The sequence below is a fragment of the Callorhinus ursinus genome, unplaced genomic scaffold (genome assembly GCF_003265705.2).
Source record: "Callorhinus ursinus isolate GAN/ISIS: 27379988/994484 unplaced genomic scaffold, GSC_fseal_2.0 scaffold12, whole genome shotgun sequence".
NCBI lineage: Eukaryota > Metazoa > Chordata > Mammalia > Carnivora > Otariidae > Callorhinus > Callorhinus ursinus.
This window is the reverse complement of record NW_027397074.1, coordinates 11310955-11327627: the sequence shown is the minus strand read 5'-3', so window position 1 is coordinate 11327627 and position 16673 is coordinate 11310955. Positions and strand designations below refer to the sequence as shown.

At 35.5% G+C, this 16673-nt stretch overlaps 1 protein-coding gene across 5 annotated transcripts in view; it reads left to right on the top strand.

The window, feature by feature from the left end:
* The window catches only part of PCLO (piccolo presynaptic cytomatrix protein), a 391109-nt gene that overhangs the window by 211835 nt on the left and 162601 nt on the right, over positions 1-16673 (top strand). The gene's annotated exons all lie outside the window — the stretch shown is intronic.

The following is a 16673-nucleotide window of genomic DNA, read 5'->3' as shown; positions in this document are numbered from 1 at the left end:
AAAAAAACACATGTAAACAAACAGTTTTATCTTGTAGCCTACTTCCTTTTACAAATGTAAATTTTTAACTCGGAGTAAACATGGAAGAAAATAACTGCCTTTTTCCTTAAGTCTTTCAATTTACTCCCCAGGCAAATTCTCAAGAGATAGAACGGAAACAAAGTCAACGTTTATTCCTTCCCGTGAGGTTAAGCTCACTACCCATATATGAGTTGATAATGATGTATTTTCATCACGGTTTAGAAAGAACACAGGAAGAAGGATGCTTTCTAATGAAAGGTAGTATGTGCACAATGATTTTCCCACTTTTACTGGTAAAACTCTTCTTCAACTAGAATGCTTAATGGAAGCCAAATAGCTAAAAAAAAAAAAAAAAAAATAGGTAGAAAGTGGTATAGAATGCTCCAGTGATGCCACTCTCAGTAATGGTTAAATGAAGTAACATTTACCACCTTCCCATCACTAAGTCTGGCAACTGTAGATACCTACCCCTGTTGATTCCCTTTCCTTGGGTTGGCATTTGGCAATATCTGTATGTCCTCAGCACAGGTTTGCCAACTGTCATTAAAGAGCTTTACTTTATGGGTTGATGCAAATAATTCTCAAATCTCTGAGTAACTATGTGGCTTTCATATTCTGTGGAATATAGAGTGCCTCCTCTCTACAAATATCAGATTCCTGTTCCTGTGACCATTTTAAATTTACTCTTCTGGGTAAATAAACCAGAGCACCAAAATGTGTTCCTCATGCTCTTCATCTTTCTTATATACAATGAGATTGATTTACACCATTGCCTCACATGATCAATAACTTCAGCAAGGGAGGTTCATATAGCATATTCTCTCCAAAATCAGGGGAGAAAGGGACACCATCCACTGGGAGAAATAGCATTGTAAATTCAAAGAATTCGTTTGGTGCTAGAAGGGGTCTAATTCACTCAAAAGATTTCTTGATCTTAAAAAATAGCATTTTTGAGTGATTTCTTTAAAAAAAGACATTTCAGAAATAGCACATTTTGCCAGTGATGATACATACCACTTTCTGCACTAAAATAAACTACATTTAAAAGGATATCACCTCTGTATGCCTTGTAAGGCCTAGGCTGAGTGTTAAAGCTGTTTTTTCTTACCCTTAGACTTATTGAACAAGTGTAGAGCTTTTTGAATAATAATACAAACTCCCTATTAAAATCTTTTTGTTCTAGACTTTAAGCCAGGACCCTGTTGCAAAGCCGATGGTAATTCATGAGCTGATTTTTACAAGAATATGTTTTGCTTCACTGATTGTTGTTTTGATAGCTATTTTTAAGATTTTTAGACCCCTTTAATATGTATTTCTGAAAGTAATTCCATAACCTAAAGTGAAAAATTTTATTTCTGTCAGAATATACAGAATTAAGAAATAATGACTGTGATGGCCAAGTATGATTTAAAAATTAATAATTACTAGGGGTTGCTTTTTATAACTCTTTTTGAAAAACAAGGTAAATCAGTCTATTAAAACTGACTTTGATGAAATTACCTGTTTTATAATGGTGGTATTTACGTGTGTCAGAAAGATTAGTCAGATAATAAAGATTGGCTTTGTAAATCATAATTATTCTTTCTGTAGCTCTTTCTTCATTACTAATGTATTTTTCTCATGATACTTCTTTATGATTAAAATCTTGCACTTGAAAATGTGACTGTTTCAAAATTGAAACAGGAAATACTATTTTAAAGTGTTTTCCAAAATAAATGACAATAGAATAATAATTTATGGGAATTAATTATTAAGATATAAAAATAAAACTAATGTGTGTACATATACATATTATATATACACATTACATATTATACATTACATTATGTTTATATATATATTATACACATATAAATGTCGGTGAGTGAAAACCAGAAAGCTTTTAAGTTGATCTCATCAATTTAGTTTTAAGGAGTTAACATTGCTGTAGTCCGTATGTAAGGACTAATGTAAGGACAAAACAAACGTTTTTAGCCTGAAGGAGGAAAAAAATCAGATCATTTGTATTATCCTTAACCAGACATCTACATTTCCAAATATGCAAATGAACATAATTATAAGAAACGCTTAAAATGTAACACTTAAATATTCGGACATGCCAGTTTAACATAGGGGAGTTATGAATTAATACAGCATTGATTATTTCTGGCACAGTTTAAAAACGTAGAACATTATTTAATATTAATGAGCTTTTTAAATATATTATCAGAGTATTAGTTTCTGATCAATTCACTACACTTTCTCCTGTGGATAGTTGTGCTATTTGTAACTGACTTGACAATAAAGCTGCATACCTATTCTCCCAAATACCTCCCTTCCTAACATACGCACATGCAATTTTGCATATTTGTAGAAATTTCTAAAAATTACTAACTACTTAATGATTGTCTAATCTGCATTATGACTGAAAAAATTAGGAAACAACTAAAATCATTATAATACAAAAAATTTGGAAATTTGATTTTATACTTTGAGGTATAAGATATATAGAGGCATCACAATGTATCCTCGTAGTTATGTGACATTATCATATTCACCATCGGAATACAGAAGTCCCTCCTTACCCATGGTTTTGCTTTCCATGGCTTCACTTTCAATAGTCAACCACAGTGTGGAAGCAGATGATCCTCCTTCTGAAGTATTGTTGGAAGGTCAACAGCGGTCTAACACTCTGTCATTCACCTCACTTTATCCCATCGTATAGGCATTTTATCATCTGGCATCATCACAAGAAGAAGAAGGATGAGTAGAGTACAGTAAGATATTTTGAGAGAGAGGGAAGAGACCACATTCACGTAACTTTTATTATAGTGTATTGTAATGGTTCTATTTTATTATTGTCATTAATCTTTTACTTTAATTTACAAGTTAAACTTTGTCATAGATATGTGGCTATAGGAAAAAACAGTTTATAGCATTCAGTACTATCCATGGTTTCAGACGTCCACTGAGGATCTTGGAACATGTCTCCCATGGATAAGGGAGGACTACTATCTATGTTTATAATAGGTGTATATGCATATATATCCACATACACAATATACATACATAAAATACTTCATGCTTTTGTGGCCTCATATAAGTAATACATTATTTTCACATACAGTTGCTTGGTTGAGATCCAAGTCACTTATTTTCTATAGGCTTTATGTTTATTTTATAGGCACAGTGTAAAGATGAGGAACCTGAAGTTCCATCCCCAGCCTCCATACTCAGCCAAGATTAATTCCATCTGCATCAAATGAAGCCCTGGATTTAATAGGGTTTTCTTTTTGGTACTGTTCTGTACTGTGAATTACCTGTAGAGTTTGAATTAGGAGAGCACTAGAACAAGCGTGGTGAGGTAAATGGAGTCTTCAATGAACTGGCTAGTTTAAACTGCCTCGGTTTATTTAGCCTGAAGCTGTAAACAACATGGGTTTTTTTTTAAATCTATTTTATTTTAACCTCGAGAACAAGGTGCAAGGGATTCAAATTAAAATGGTCGAAAAATTGAACCTTAATGCTTAAAAACAGTATAAGAAACCATTGAGCTAGATTTTAACTGCTTTTGCAGAATTTTTTTGGTCGAAAAAATTTTAGGAAATGGCAAATAAAAACTTAGCTCTTTTCCTCTTGAGGAAACAAAAATTCAATAGAAATAGAAGATTTGTAATAGAAGGTGATTACACTTGTCACTTCTCTAGTGAATGATTATATATGTTTATGAAAAATTATATATTTACAAACATTGGGCATCTAATAAGCCATTTTAGCTACATGAATAAATTGCTCTTAGTAGGTTGGACCACATTTTAATTTCTGATCTATTAGGTAGTATGTTTTGGCATGACAGGAACAAGGCAAGTCTCCATTGTTTGTTTTTTGATAGAGCTCAGCCCTAATCCCAGAGCTGAGTCTCTAGGCCTAGAAACTACTTAGATGGCTTAGTCATTTACTTCTTTGAACCTTGATGTGGAAATCTCGGCTGCAAGTACTAATTACTGCTAATTGTAGAGAATTTTATAATACTTTGTTAAAAACTTGACATCACAATATTAATTTTACTTTTGATGTGAATAAATGTGCATGAATTTCTTCAGAGTGTCATTAAGTATTAAAACAGTAGAAATGTTTGTAACAGAAAAAAACAATGTTATATTTAGAAAAAGCTTCTTTGTTGGTAATTTTGCAGTTCTTCCCTTTATGGCAAGAGCTGATGCCTATAAATGCTCACTCAAATGCACAACACTCAGTAAGCTCAGGTTTCATTAATTATCCATTTGGAAAATGGTCACTACAATCTCTCTTTTTGGATCAGTCTAATCACCCATCCAAGTATACCGTTATTCTCATGTAATTGTGTGAAATTGAGAAATGGAAAGAAAAGTTAACCTCTTAAAATGTCTAGTAAATATTTAGTAAATAGATTGCCATACTTATGTAAGCCCATGAGTTTTATCTTCTAGAAGACTGAGTAAAATATTCCCTGCTAATTTTTTAACTTGACTGCCTTCTTTTATCACTTGTTTATAGTGTTGTCTTTCTAAAGAATCAAATGGTTCAGCAGTTGATATGGAATAAGGACCATGGTCAAGTACTGTACAAGGAAAATTTTCTCTTTAATTTGTGGGGAGCTATTTCACATGATTTGGGCTTATGAAAAATAAATACTTAATTCATTGCAAACATGTAGATAAAAGCAACTCTGAACTATTTAATGCCATGTTTTAATTTTTGTTTTATTTTTATCTGAACTATCTTAATGCCAAGGTTGTGTTCTAGGCCCAAGGATGGATAATCAATCAATGAGAGAGAAACAAAAAAACAGTAGAGATTTCTGTGATTTTGTGGTTAGGCTTTTTAAGAGTCTAAACATAAAATACCTTTATTATCCCAAGATAATTTAGTAGACATTTTACACCACTATTAAAATGGTCATTATGTTTTTCATGACTTCTGATAGTTATTGAATCATTCCTCAAATTGCTAATGATCCAGTGCTCTAGAAGACTTATCACATAAGTAATCAATAATAATTCCAGTATACCATGTATACCAGTATACATTAATTATACATTTTTATACATTTATACATTATACATAATTATACATGTCTACCAATATACATTAATACAATAATTCCAGTATACCAGAAATGTAGCATAATTAGAGATTTACACTTTACAGCATTTGAAATCAAGTTAATTTTGTTGTGGTGAAATCTTGCCAATGAGGAAATATTTTATAGAAACATTGGAGGTCACTACAGTCTCTCTTTTTGATCAATAATTGTTATCAAAATGGAATAATTCTCAGGCAGACAGTACTACCAAACTCATTATGCAGGAGTTTAAAGAAAAAGCTGCTGAAAAGAAAAAGGAGAACATGTATTTTACTTTTTTTTTATTTATGTTTCTGTGTTCGGATAAGTCTTCATGTTAATTCTTGGAAACTTTTGGTAAGTTTATTATTCTACTTCAACTATTTAACACATTTTCTGATAAGGAAATAGTCATTATCTCAGAGTGGTAAATAGTAGAACTGTGAATGATGCTTTGCCCTTGAAGAAGGAATCAGCCTTAGATCATGGTTCCTAGCATCCAGGGTGCTAGTCCAAAAGTACCATGTAGGGCACCTGGGTGGCTCAGTCGTTAAGTGTCTGCCTTCGGCTCAGGTCATGATCCCAGGGTCCTGGGATCGAGTCCCACATCGGGCTCCCTGCTCGGCAGGAAGCCTGCTTCTCCCTCTCCCACTCCCCCTGCTTGTGTTCCTGCTCTCGCTATCTGTCTCTCTGTCAAATAAATAAATAAAATCTTTAAAAAAATAAAAATAAAAATAAAGTACCATGTAAAAGTTAACTGAGAAAATAAGAGGTATCTGTGTTCATTTTCCAGTGTTCTGATACGTTATTTTAATTCTAATGCTATCAAGTTTTCATCGCCTTTAGGTTATGTGAATGCTTTTTAATTACTTCTTTGTTTCTCTTTATGCTTACTGGTCATCAGGCCTTCTTTCTGCCTAGTGAAGAACATATAAGCAGAATATATTTTGCTGCCCCAATGAATTTTTGAAGTAGTAACTACAGAAAGAGTGGTTTTAAACTTAGTAATAATGAAAGAGTGGTTTTAAACTTAGTAATAATAACAATGTTGGGAGATTAAAAGGAAGAGAAAAAAGAGGTCATCAATAGCTTTAGGCGTTTTCTTTTCTCCTAGGAAAGTAATCAAGAAAACGTAATGTTAAATGAAGCCACAAACTGGTTAAGAAATGTATCTGTATACTGACACATCAATGTGTCTTTCTAATGAAAATGTAGAATTGGGGAATATATTGTGCCCTACTCCTGAAGCCATTATCATTAGCCTCACTTTAATTTTTATATCCTTGTAGTTAGTAAACAGTTGACTTTACAGCACTGAAGTATCAAAATGCCATATTTCTTTAATCCTTTAAAGCAAATTAATCATTTATATATTGTTCACTGAAGGTTTGGTCATGGTCTAGTCCTCCATAGACCTTTAAAGACAACAGCTCTTCTGTTTATATGTCAAGCTTGGCAAATCGGTGCCTTACATGATTTTCAAGGCCATGATTCTTTTTTTTTTTTTTAAGATTTTGTTTGTTTCTTTATTTGTCTGAGAGAAAGAGAGAGCACACAAGCAGGGGGAGCTGCAACCAGAGAGAGAAGCAGGCTCCCTGCTGAGCAGGGAGCCGATGTGTGGCTCGATCCCAGGACCCCGGGATCATGACCTGAGCCGATGGAAGCCGCTTAACCGACTGAGCCATCCAGGCACCCCCAAGGCCATGATTCTTGAAAGTCCTATCATTGGCACCGCCATCCAACTAGATTTTAAATGTGTCTGTACAGAAATAGGGGTTAACTTTGTTTGGATGGGCTCTGTAACTCAAACAGTCCCTTAGGAAAGCTCTCATATTTTGAATATGACACAGACCTATGTTCATGTGATTAAGGGAGAACACCTCTCATTATTCTAATCTCGTACAGCAAGAAGAACAAAACACAGTTGAAGTTTTCAGTAAATTATGTGGCCATACCATGATATATTCTTCAGTGTATGTAATACTGTTTTAGTGAAACACAAAAGGTTGGGTGGCATTGGTTAATTGCAAACAATTGCCTCTATTTGTCCCTATGTAATCATGTGGCTGGTTACTAAATTTGTAAAAATTACGAAAAGGGAAAAACATTTTTTTCACATTCACCTAGCATTGAGCATTTCATGTATGTAATAGAATACTATTGCCAAAATTAGACAAAGTCTCTAAAAGCATATCAGAGCATAATTACTCATGTGAGAAGTACATTTTATATTTCTAGTTATACAAAAGCTTTTAAGTGGTTCAGGGAGTTGATACAGTTTAGAAAGTTGAAAATTGTTATTTTCTGATAGAAATAATGAAGACATGTAAAACATATTATGACTGGTAGAGTTTATTATAAAACAAGGCATAGTATTTTTTTTACAAATTCAAAAATTGTAGCTTAGATTTTAATATTTTTTAAAGATTTATTTATTTATTTTAGAGGTTGGGGTCAGGCAGAGGGAGAAGGAGACTCTGCACTGACTGCCAAGCCTAATGCAGGGCTCAAGCTTATGGCTTTGAGGTGGTTGTGTTTTTTTTTTTTTTTCATTTTCTTGATAATGACTTTTCATGGACAAAAGTTTGAAATTTTCAATGAAGTTTCATTTATCTGCTTTTTCTTTTGTTACTCATACTTTTGATGTCATATCTAAAATCCAAGATCATAAAGATTTACTTCCATTTTTTTCTCTTAAGAGTTTTATGGTTTGGGCTCTTTTATTTAAGTAGTCTATCAATTTTGAGTTAATTTTTTATAGGGTATGAGGTAGGTGTCCAACTTCATTCTTTTGCGTAGGGGTATACACCATCATTTGTTGAAGAGATTATTCTTTCCCTATTGAGTAGGTTTGACAGCACCCTTGTCCAGTTAGCCATCGATGTAAGGGTTTATTTCTGCACTCTCAAATTCTGTTCTGTTGATTTACGTGTGTTCTTATGCCTGTACCACACTATTTCGATTACTATGGCTTTGAAGTTGCTCTGGTAAGGAAGTATGGGTCCTCCAACTTTGTTTTTTTCTTTTTAAAAAAATATGTTTTGGCTGTTGGAGGCTCTTTGAAATTGCATATGAATTTGATGATCAGCTTTTCTATTTCTGCAAAAGAAGGCCATTGGAATTTTTTTTTAATTTAAGCTCAAGTTAGTTAACAGATAGTGTGTAGTATTGGCTTTAGGAGTAGAATTTAGTGATTCATCACTCACATATAACACCGTGCTCATCACAACAAGTGCCCTCCTTAATACCCATCACCCATTTAGTGCATTGCCCCACCCACCACCCTTCCAGCAACCCTGTTTGTTCTCTGTATTTAAGGGTCTCTTATGGTTTGCCTCCCTCTCTCTTTATCTTATTTTATTTTTCCTTCTCTTCCACTATGTTCATCTATTTCATTTCTTAAATTCCACATGAGTGAAATCATGTATTTGTCTTTCTCTGACTGATTTTATTTACCATAATACACTCTAGTTCCATCCACGTTGTTGCAAATGGCAAGATACCATTCTTTTGATGGCTGAATAATATTCCATTGTATATATATTGTATATATATTATTATCATATATATTATTATCATAATATATATATACACACACCACATCTTCTTTATCCATTCATCAGTTGATGGACATTTTGGTTCTTTCCATAATTTGGCTGTTGTTGATAGTGCTGCCATGAACCTTGGGCTGCATGTACCCTTTTGGATCAATGTTTTTGTATCCTTTGGATAAATACCTGGTAGTGCGAATACTTGGTCATAGGGTAGTTCTATTTTTAACTTTTTGAGGAACCTCCATACTGATTCCAGAGTGGCTGCAGCAGTTTGCATTCCCAGAAACAGTGCAAAAGTGTTCCCCTTTCCCCAAATCATCACCAGCAGCTGTTGTTTGCTGAGTTGTTAATTTTAGCCATTCTGACAGGTATGAGGTGCTATCTCATTGTGGTTTTGATTTATGTTTCCCTGATGATGAATGTTGCTGAGCATTTTTCCATGTGTCTGTTGGCCGTTTGTATGACTTCTTTGGAGAAATGTCTTTTCATGTCCTCTGTCCATTTCTTAACTGGATTATTTATTTTTTGGGTGTTGATTTTGATGAGTTCTTCATATATTTTGGATACTAACCCTTTGTCAGATATGTCATTTGCAAATATCTTCTCCCATTCCATAGGTTGCTTTTTAGTTTTGTTGACTGTTTCCTTCGCTGTGCAGCTTTTTATCTTAATGAGGTCCCAGTACTTCATTTTTGCTTTTGTTTCCCTTGTGCCCAGAGACGTGTCTAAGTAAGAAGTTGCTATGACCAAGGTCATAGAGGTTTCTGCCTGTGTTCTCCTCTAGGATTTTGATGGATTCCTGTCTCACATTTAGGTCTTTCATCCATTTAGAGTCTATTTTTGTGTATGTAAGAAAGTGGTCCAGATATCATTCTTCTGCATGTCACTGTCCAGTTTTCCCAACACCATTTGTTGAAGAGACTTGCTGTCTACTTTCCATTAGATATTCTTTTTCTGGGTTTTCTTTTCTATTCCATTGATCTATGTGTCTGTTTTTGTGCCAGTACCATACTGTCTTGATGACTACAGCTTTTTAATGACATCTGGGATTGTGATGTCTCCCACTTTGCTTTTCTTTTTCAACATTACTTTGGCTGTTTGGGGTCTTTTCTAGTTCCATACAAATTTTAGGATTGTATATTCTCTAGCTCTATGAAAAATGTTGATGTTATTTTGGTCAGGATTGCATCGAATGTGTAGATTACTTTGGTAGTATAGACATTTTAACAATTATTATTAGTTCTTCCAATTCATGGGCATGGAATGTTTTCCATTTCTTTGTGTCTTCTTCAATTTCTTTCATAAGTCTTCTTTAGTTTTCAGAGTATAGATCTTTTATCCTTTGGTTAGGTGTATTCCTAGGTATCTTGTGGTTTTAGGGGCAATTATAAATGGGATTGATTTCTTAACTTTTCTTTCTGCTGCTTCATTACTGGTGTATTGAAATGCAACAGATTTCTGTATGTTGATTTTATATTCTGTGACTTTGCTGAATTCATGTGTCAGTTCTAGCAATTTTGTGGTGGAGTCTATCAGGTTTCCTACATAAAGTATCATGTCATCTGCAAAGGGTAAAAGTTTGATTTCTTCCTTGCCAATTGGATGCCTTTTATTTCTTTTTGTTGTCTGATTGCTGAGGCTAAGACTTCCAGTACTATGTTGCACAACAGTAGTGAGAGTTGAATCCTTCTCATTTTCCTGACCTTAGAGGAAAACTCTCAGTTTTTCCTCACTGAGGATGATATTAGCTGTGGGTCTTTCATGTATGACTTTTATGATGTTGAAGTATATTCCCTCCATCCCTACTTTCTCAAGGGTTTTTATCAAGAAAGGATGCTGTACTTTGTCAAAAGCTTTTTTTGCATCTATTGAGAGGATCACATGGTTCTTATCCTTTCTTTTATTAATGTAGTCTATCACGCTGATTGATTTGTGAATATTGAGCCACCCTTGCAGCCCAGGAATAAATCCCTCTTGATCATGGTGAATGATTCTTTTCATATACTTTTGGTTTTGATTAGTTAGTATCTTGTTCAGAATTTTTGCATCCGTGTTCATCAGGGTATTGGTCTTTCATTCTCCTTTTTAGTGGGGTCTTTTGTTTTGGAATTGAGGTAAGGCTGTCCTCACAGAATGAGTTTGGAAGTCTTCCTTTCATCTCTATTTTTTGCAACAGTTTGAGAAGAGTAGGTATAAATTCTTCTTTAAATGTTTGGAAGAATTCCCCGAGAAGCCATCTGGCCCTGGATTCTTATTTGTTGGGAGATTTTTTTATCACTGATTCAATTTCTTCACTTGTTATGGATCTGTTCAAATTTTCTATTTCTTCCTGTTTCAGTTTTGGTAGTTTATATGTTTCTAGGAATTTATCCATTTCTTCCAGATTGCCCAATTTGTTGGCATATAATTGTACATAATATTCTTTTATAATTGTTTGTATATCTGCGGTGTTGGTTGTGATCTCTCTCATTCATGATTTTTTTTTAAAGATTTTATTTATTCATTTGTGAGAGAGACAGAAAGAGCACAAGCAGGGGGAGAGGCAGAGGGAGAGGGAGAAGCAGACTCCCTGCTGAGCAGGGAGCCCGGTGCGGGACTCGATCCCAGGACCCTGGGATCATGACCTGAGCCAAAGGCAGACACTTAACTATCTGAGCCACCCAGGCGCCCCATGATTTTATTTATTTGGGTCCCTTCTCTTTTCTTTTTGGTAAGTCTGGCTGGGAGTTACAATTGTTAGATCTTCCTGTTGATTAGACCCCTTTGTTATGATATAGTGCCCTTCAACTCTTATTACAGTCTTTCTGTTTAAAATCTAATTTCTCTAATATAAATAGATGTCCATTATCATGATAAATGGTTCTGACCTCCTCACTTTAAATCTGCAGGTGCTTTGGGTATAAAATGAGTCTCTCATAAGCAGCATACCAATGGTACTTTTTTTTTTTCCATTCCGATTCCCTTTGTCTTTTGATTGGAGCATCAGACCATTTACATTCAGACTAACTATTGATAGATGTGAATTTAGTGCCATTGTGTTAACTGTAAAGCCACTGTTCCTGTAGATTGTCTCTGTTCCTTTCTAGTCTTTGTTGCTTTTGGTCTATTTCCTGCTCAAAGGGTTCCCTTTAGTATTTCTTGCAGCATTGGTTTAATGTTCATGAACTCTGTTAGTTTTTGCTTGTCTTGGAAGCTCTATATCTCTCCTTCTATTCTGAATGACAGCCTTGCTGGATAGAGTATTCTTGACCACATATTTTTCCCATTCAGCACGTTGAATATATGGTGCCACTCTATTCTGGCCTGCCAAATTTCTGTGGACAGATCTGCTGTGTCTACCTGTGTAAGTTAAGACCTATTGTCCCTACCTGCTTTCAGAATTCTCTCTTTATATTTGTATTTTTCAAGTTTCACTATGATATGTCTTGGTGTTGACCTGTTTTTCTTGATTTTGAGGAGAGTTCTCTGTGCGTCTTAGACTTGAGTGCCTGTTTCCTTCCCCAGGTTAGGGACGTTCTCAGCCGTAATCAGTTCAAATAAACTTTCTGCCCCTTTTTCCCACTCTTCTTCTTCTGGAATTCCTATGATATGGATATTATTGTACTTTGTGGAATTGCTGGGATCCCTAAGTCTATATTCATGACCTGATAGTTTTCTTTCCCTCTGCTTTTCAGGTTCATTATTTTCCATAATTTTCTCTTCTGTATCACCTATTTGATCCTCTCCTTCTTCCAATCTCATTGTGATTATATTCAATCAGTTTGGCATCACAGTTACAACATTTTTTATTTTGGTCTCACTAGTTTTTAGGTCTTTTATATGTGCAGCCAGGGTTTCTCTGGTGTCTTCTATACTTTTTTCAAGCCCAGCTAGTATTCTTATGACTGTTGTTCTAAATTTTTGTTTAGATATGTTGCTTATATCTGTTTTGAGCAAATCCCTGGCTATAATTTCTTCTTGATCTTTCTTCTGGGGAGAATTCCTCTGTCTTGCCATTATGTCTAGGTTTCTGTCTTTTGCATGTTATGAAGCTTGTTATGTTTCCTGTTCCTGACAGTAATGCTATATTAAGAAGAGTTCATACACAGTCCAGGTCCTGGTTCAGGAAGTGTTCTGTTGTATGCTGTGTGCACTCTGCTGTTGTGTTTTGGCTGCTCTTTCACACAGGTTAGTCATCTGCAGAGTTCCTCCTTGCTAGCAGTGGGGAGTGTTTGGACCTTTAACTAAGGATGCTTTGATTTGTTTGTTCAGAAAAGGCTGATTAAAAATTTAAAAATTTTAAAAAGCCCAATCCAAGGAAAAGGAACAAAGAGAAAAACAAAAAACTATAAGCCTGATTCCAAAGAAAAAGAATGAAGTAAAATAAAAAAGAAGATAAAAATTAAAACTTTAAAAAATTAAAAAAAAAAAAGAAAGCCTGGTCCTATTTCCACCAGAACTGAAGCTGACACTTTGGAGCACTCCGTGATCGAGAGACTTGGTAGATGCAGGCAGCCTGTGTTGGTCTTCTGAGGGAGAGGCTGTCAGTGCTGGCTCACAGTCCTCTGTGTCTTAGTGAAGATTCCCCTGCTGAGCGCAGGGGTATGGGATTTGGTTTAAGTGACTCCAGCCTCCACCGGAGGCACTGTGTTTCTCTCTGAAGTCCAACTGTGCTAGTGAGCAGGGTTGGAGGCATTGGAATATAGTGTACCCTCGGGAGGGGAACTCGAAGCCACTGCTGTTCAGGAGGCCCTCACCGAAAAGTGAACTCTCTCCCCTCCGGTGTCCCAGGCTTTCATCAGATCCCTGCCGTCAAGTGGTCTGTGCCTGGGCCATTGGCACACCTAGTGCCACAGTTCTCTTATATTTTATCTCTGGCCTGGGGCTGGGGTTCAAAACTCCAAATCTTAAAGGACCTAGCAGGGCACGGACCCACTCCCCTCCCCTAGAGGAGAACCTCGCAGCACTGCACCCTTCACCGTTCTGTCCCAGAAAAGCAGTCACTGGGCTGCGGCAGGTGCCTGGAGTCTATGGTGAAGCACAGAGAAAAGCTGTGACCAGGTTATCTGCCCTCTGCACACGCCTCTGTCCTCTGCTGTTGAGAGGCCACTCAGTGGCACTCAGCAGGCCTTTTGTCCTTGGAGTGGCAATATACTCTCTTCTAAATGTACTCCAAGAAGGAGCACCTTCTCTTCCAGTGAGACCCAAGCAATCCCCACACCACTGCATCTTCACGAATCCTATATGCTTCCCTTTCTCCTGCTTTCTCCCTCTCTTCCGCTTTCTCCCTCTCTCCCGCTTTCTCCCTCTCTCCCTGCTTCTGTCCACAAAAAGGTCTCCCCTCTTCTCTGCAGCACCGCGGCTTTTCTTTCCCCCAATTCACAGCTCCAAATCTCGCATCTGCCACATTCTCTCCCTCCAATTATGCAGATTGTTTTCCTAATCCTCAGATCAATTTCCTAGTTATTCAAAATGATTTGATGTTGATCTAGCTGTGTCCGAGGGCCAAGGCAAGCTCAGGGTCCCCCTACTATTCTGCCATTTTAACTCCTTCCTCTTCTGGAATTTTGAGAGAACTTGCAGTGAATCTGTTGATCACTTTGAATAGTATTGCCATCTTAACCTTATGTTAATCCTTCCAATCCATGAACATAGGATATCTTTCCATTTATTTAGCTAGTTTTTTTTCAGCATCGTTTTGTAATTTTTAGTATACTAAAAAACATACCAATAAGTCTTTCACCTTTTTGGTGAAATTATTCCTAGGTATTTTATTCTTTGAATGCTGGTATAAATGTAATGGTTTTCTTGATTTCCTTTTCATATTGGTCTGGGCTGGTGTATAGAAACACCATTGATATTTTTGCATTTACCTTATACCCTGCAAGTTTGCTGTATTTGCTTATTAGTTCTTAGTTTCTTTGTGCATTCTTTGGTGTTTTCTTTCTTTTTGTTTTTTAAGATTTTATTTATTTATTTGACAGAGAGAGACAGCTAGAGAGGGAACATAAGCAGGGGAGGTGGGAGAGGGAGAAGCAGGCTCCCGGCTGTCAGGGGGAGCCTGATCCCGGGCTCGATCCCAGGACTCTGGGATCATGACCTGAGCCGAAGGCAGACGCCTAACGACTGAGCCACACAGGAGCCCCTCTTTGGTGTTTTCTGTATATAAAATCATGCCATCTGTATATGGAATTGTTTTACTTCTTCCTTTCCAATTTGTTTGTTTTTTTATTTATTTTTCTTGACTAACTTCTCTGGCTAGAACTTCCAATATAAAATAGAACAGCAGTGTTAAAATAGCCTTCCTTATCATGTTCCTGACCTCACGTTAAAAGCTTTCAGTCTTTCACCATAAAGTCTTTCATTATTAAGTATGATGTTAGCTGTAGTTTTTCTTATAAATGCTCTTTGTCATATGAATGAAGTCCCCTTCTATTCCTAATTTTCTGAGTATTTTTACTATGAAAGGGTGCTGGATTTTATCAAATGGTTTTTTTCTGTATCAGTTGAGATGATTGTTTTGTTTCTTTCCTTCATTCTCTTGTTGTGCTGTATTACATTGATTTATGTTAGTATTTTAGTGTGTTAACTCACATTGCATTCCTGGGATAAATATCACTAGGTTATTCTGTTAATAGGTTGTTGGATTTAGTTTACTAGTACTCTGTTGAGGAATTTTGCATCTATCTTCATACATAATATTGGTCTATAGTTTCGTTTTTGGTTTCTCATAAAATAAATTAGGAAGTACTTACCGTTCTACTTTTGGAGACATTTCAGGAAGACTGGTGGTGTTCATTCTTCTTTAAGTGGTAGAATTCTACTAAAGCCATCTGATGTGAGCTCTTTTTGTTGTTGCTGGGAGGTTTTTGTTTACTGATTCAATCTCTTATTATAGATCTGTTCAGATGTTTTCATTTTTTTCTTGATTCAGTTTCAATAATTTGCATACATCTAGGAATTTCTCCATTTGATTTTGCCTGGGTTATTTAATTTGTTGGCATGCAGTTGTGCATGTATTCTCCTAAAATCATTTTTATTTCTGTAAGTTTGTTAGTAAATCCCCACTGTCATTTCTGATTTTATTTATGTCTCCTCTCTTTGTTCTTAGTCTAGCTAAAATTTTGCCTACTGTCCTGATCTTTACAAAGGACCAATTTTGATGTTGATTCTATTTTCTTGTCTATTCTCTATTTATCGCCACTCCAATCTTTATTGTGTTTTTCTTCTGCCAGCTGTAGGTTTAGTTTGTTCTTTTTTGTGTTCCTTGGATGTCAAGTTAGGTTACTGATTTGAGATCTTCTTTTAATGTATGCTTTACAGCTATAATTTTTTCTTTGAGAATTGATTTCACTGCATCTCACACTTTGCTATCTTGTTTTCATTTTCATTCATCTTAAAGTATTTTCACATTTCCTCTCGTGATTCCTTTTGCAATCCATTTGTTGTTCAAAAGTATACTGTTTAATTTTTACATATTTGTGAATTTTCTTTTAGTTTTTATTTATTGATTTCTAACTTCATTTCACTCTGTCAGGAAAAAATAGTTTGTATAATTTCAATAATTTTAATTTTGTTGAGACTTGTAGTCTACGATATGGTCTATTGGGAGAATATTTCAGGTACACTTGAGAAAATATGTATTTTGCTGTTTTGGGTGGAATGTTCTAGGTATATCTGTTAGGTAGATCTAATACATATGTGATTTTTCAATTCTCTTATTCCCTAGTTAATCTTTGATCCAGATGTTATATCTGAGCTGGAATTTGGGCTAAGTACACAGTTAGCAAAAACACCACAGTGCTTTCTTACTAAATGATAATAGCCTCTTTCTTCTTTAAGCATTCCCCTGCTTGGAGTAAGATTTTTACTAGATGCCAGAGTTCCAAAAGAAGTTGATTCTCTCAGTTTTTGCCAGCCTAATGGTTGACTTTATGATGTCACTCCAACCATAGCATAGAATATTAGTTTATAATTTGCCCTATCTTAATTGAAATGAAGTTTCACTTTAGTATAAAGGTAATAAAAATTAAGAA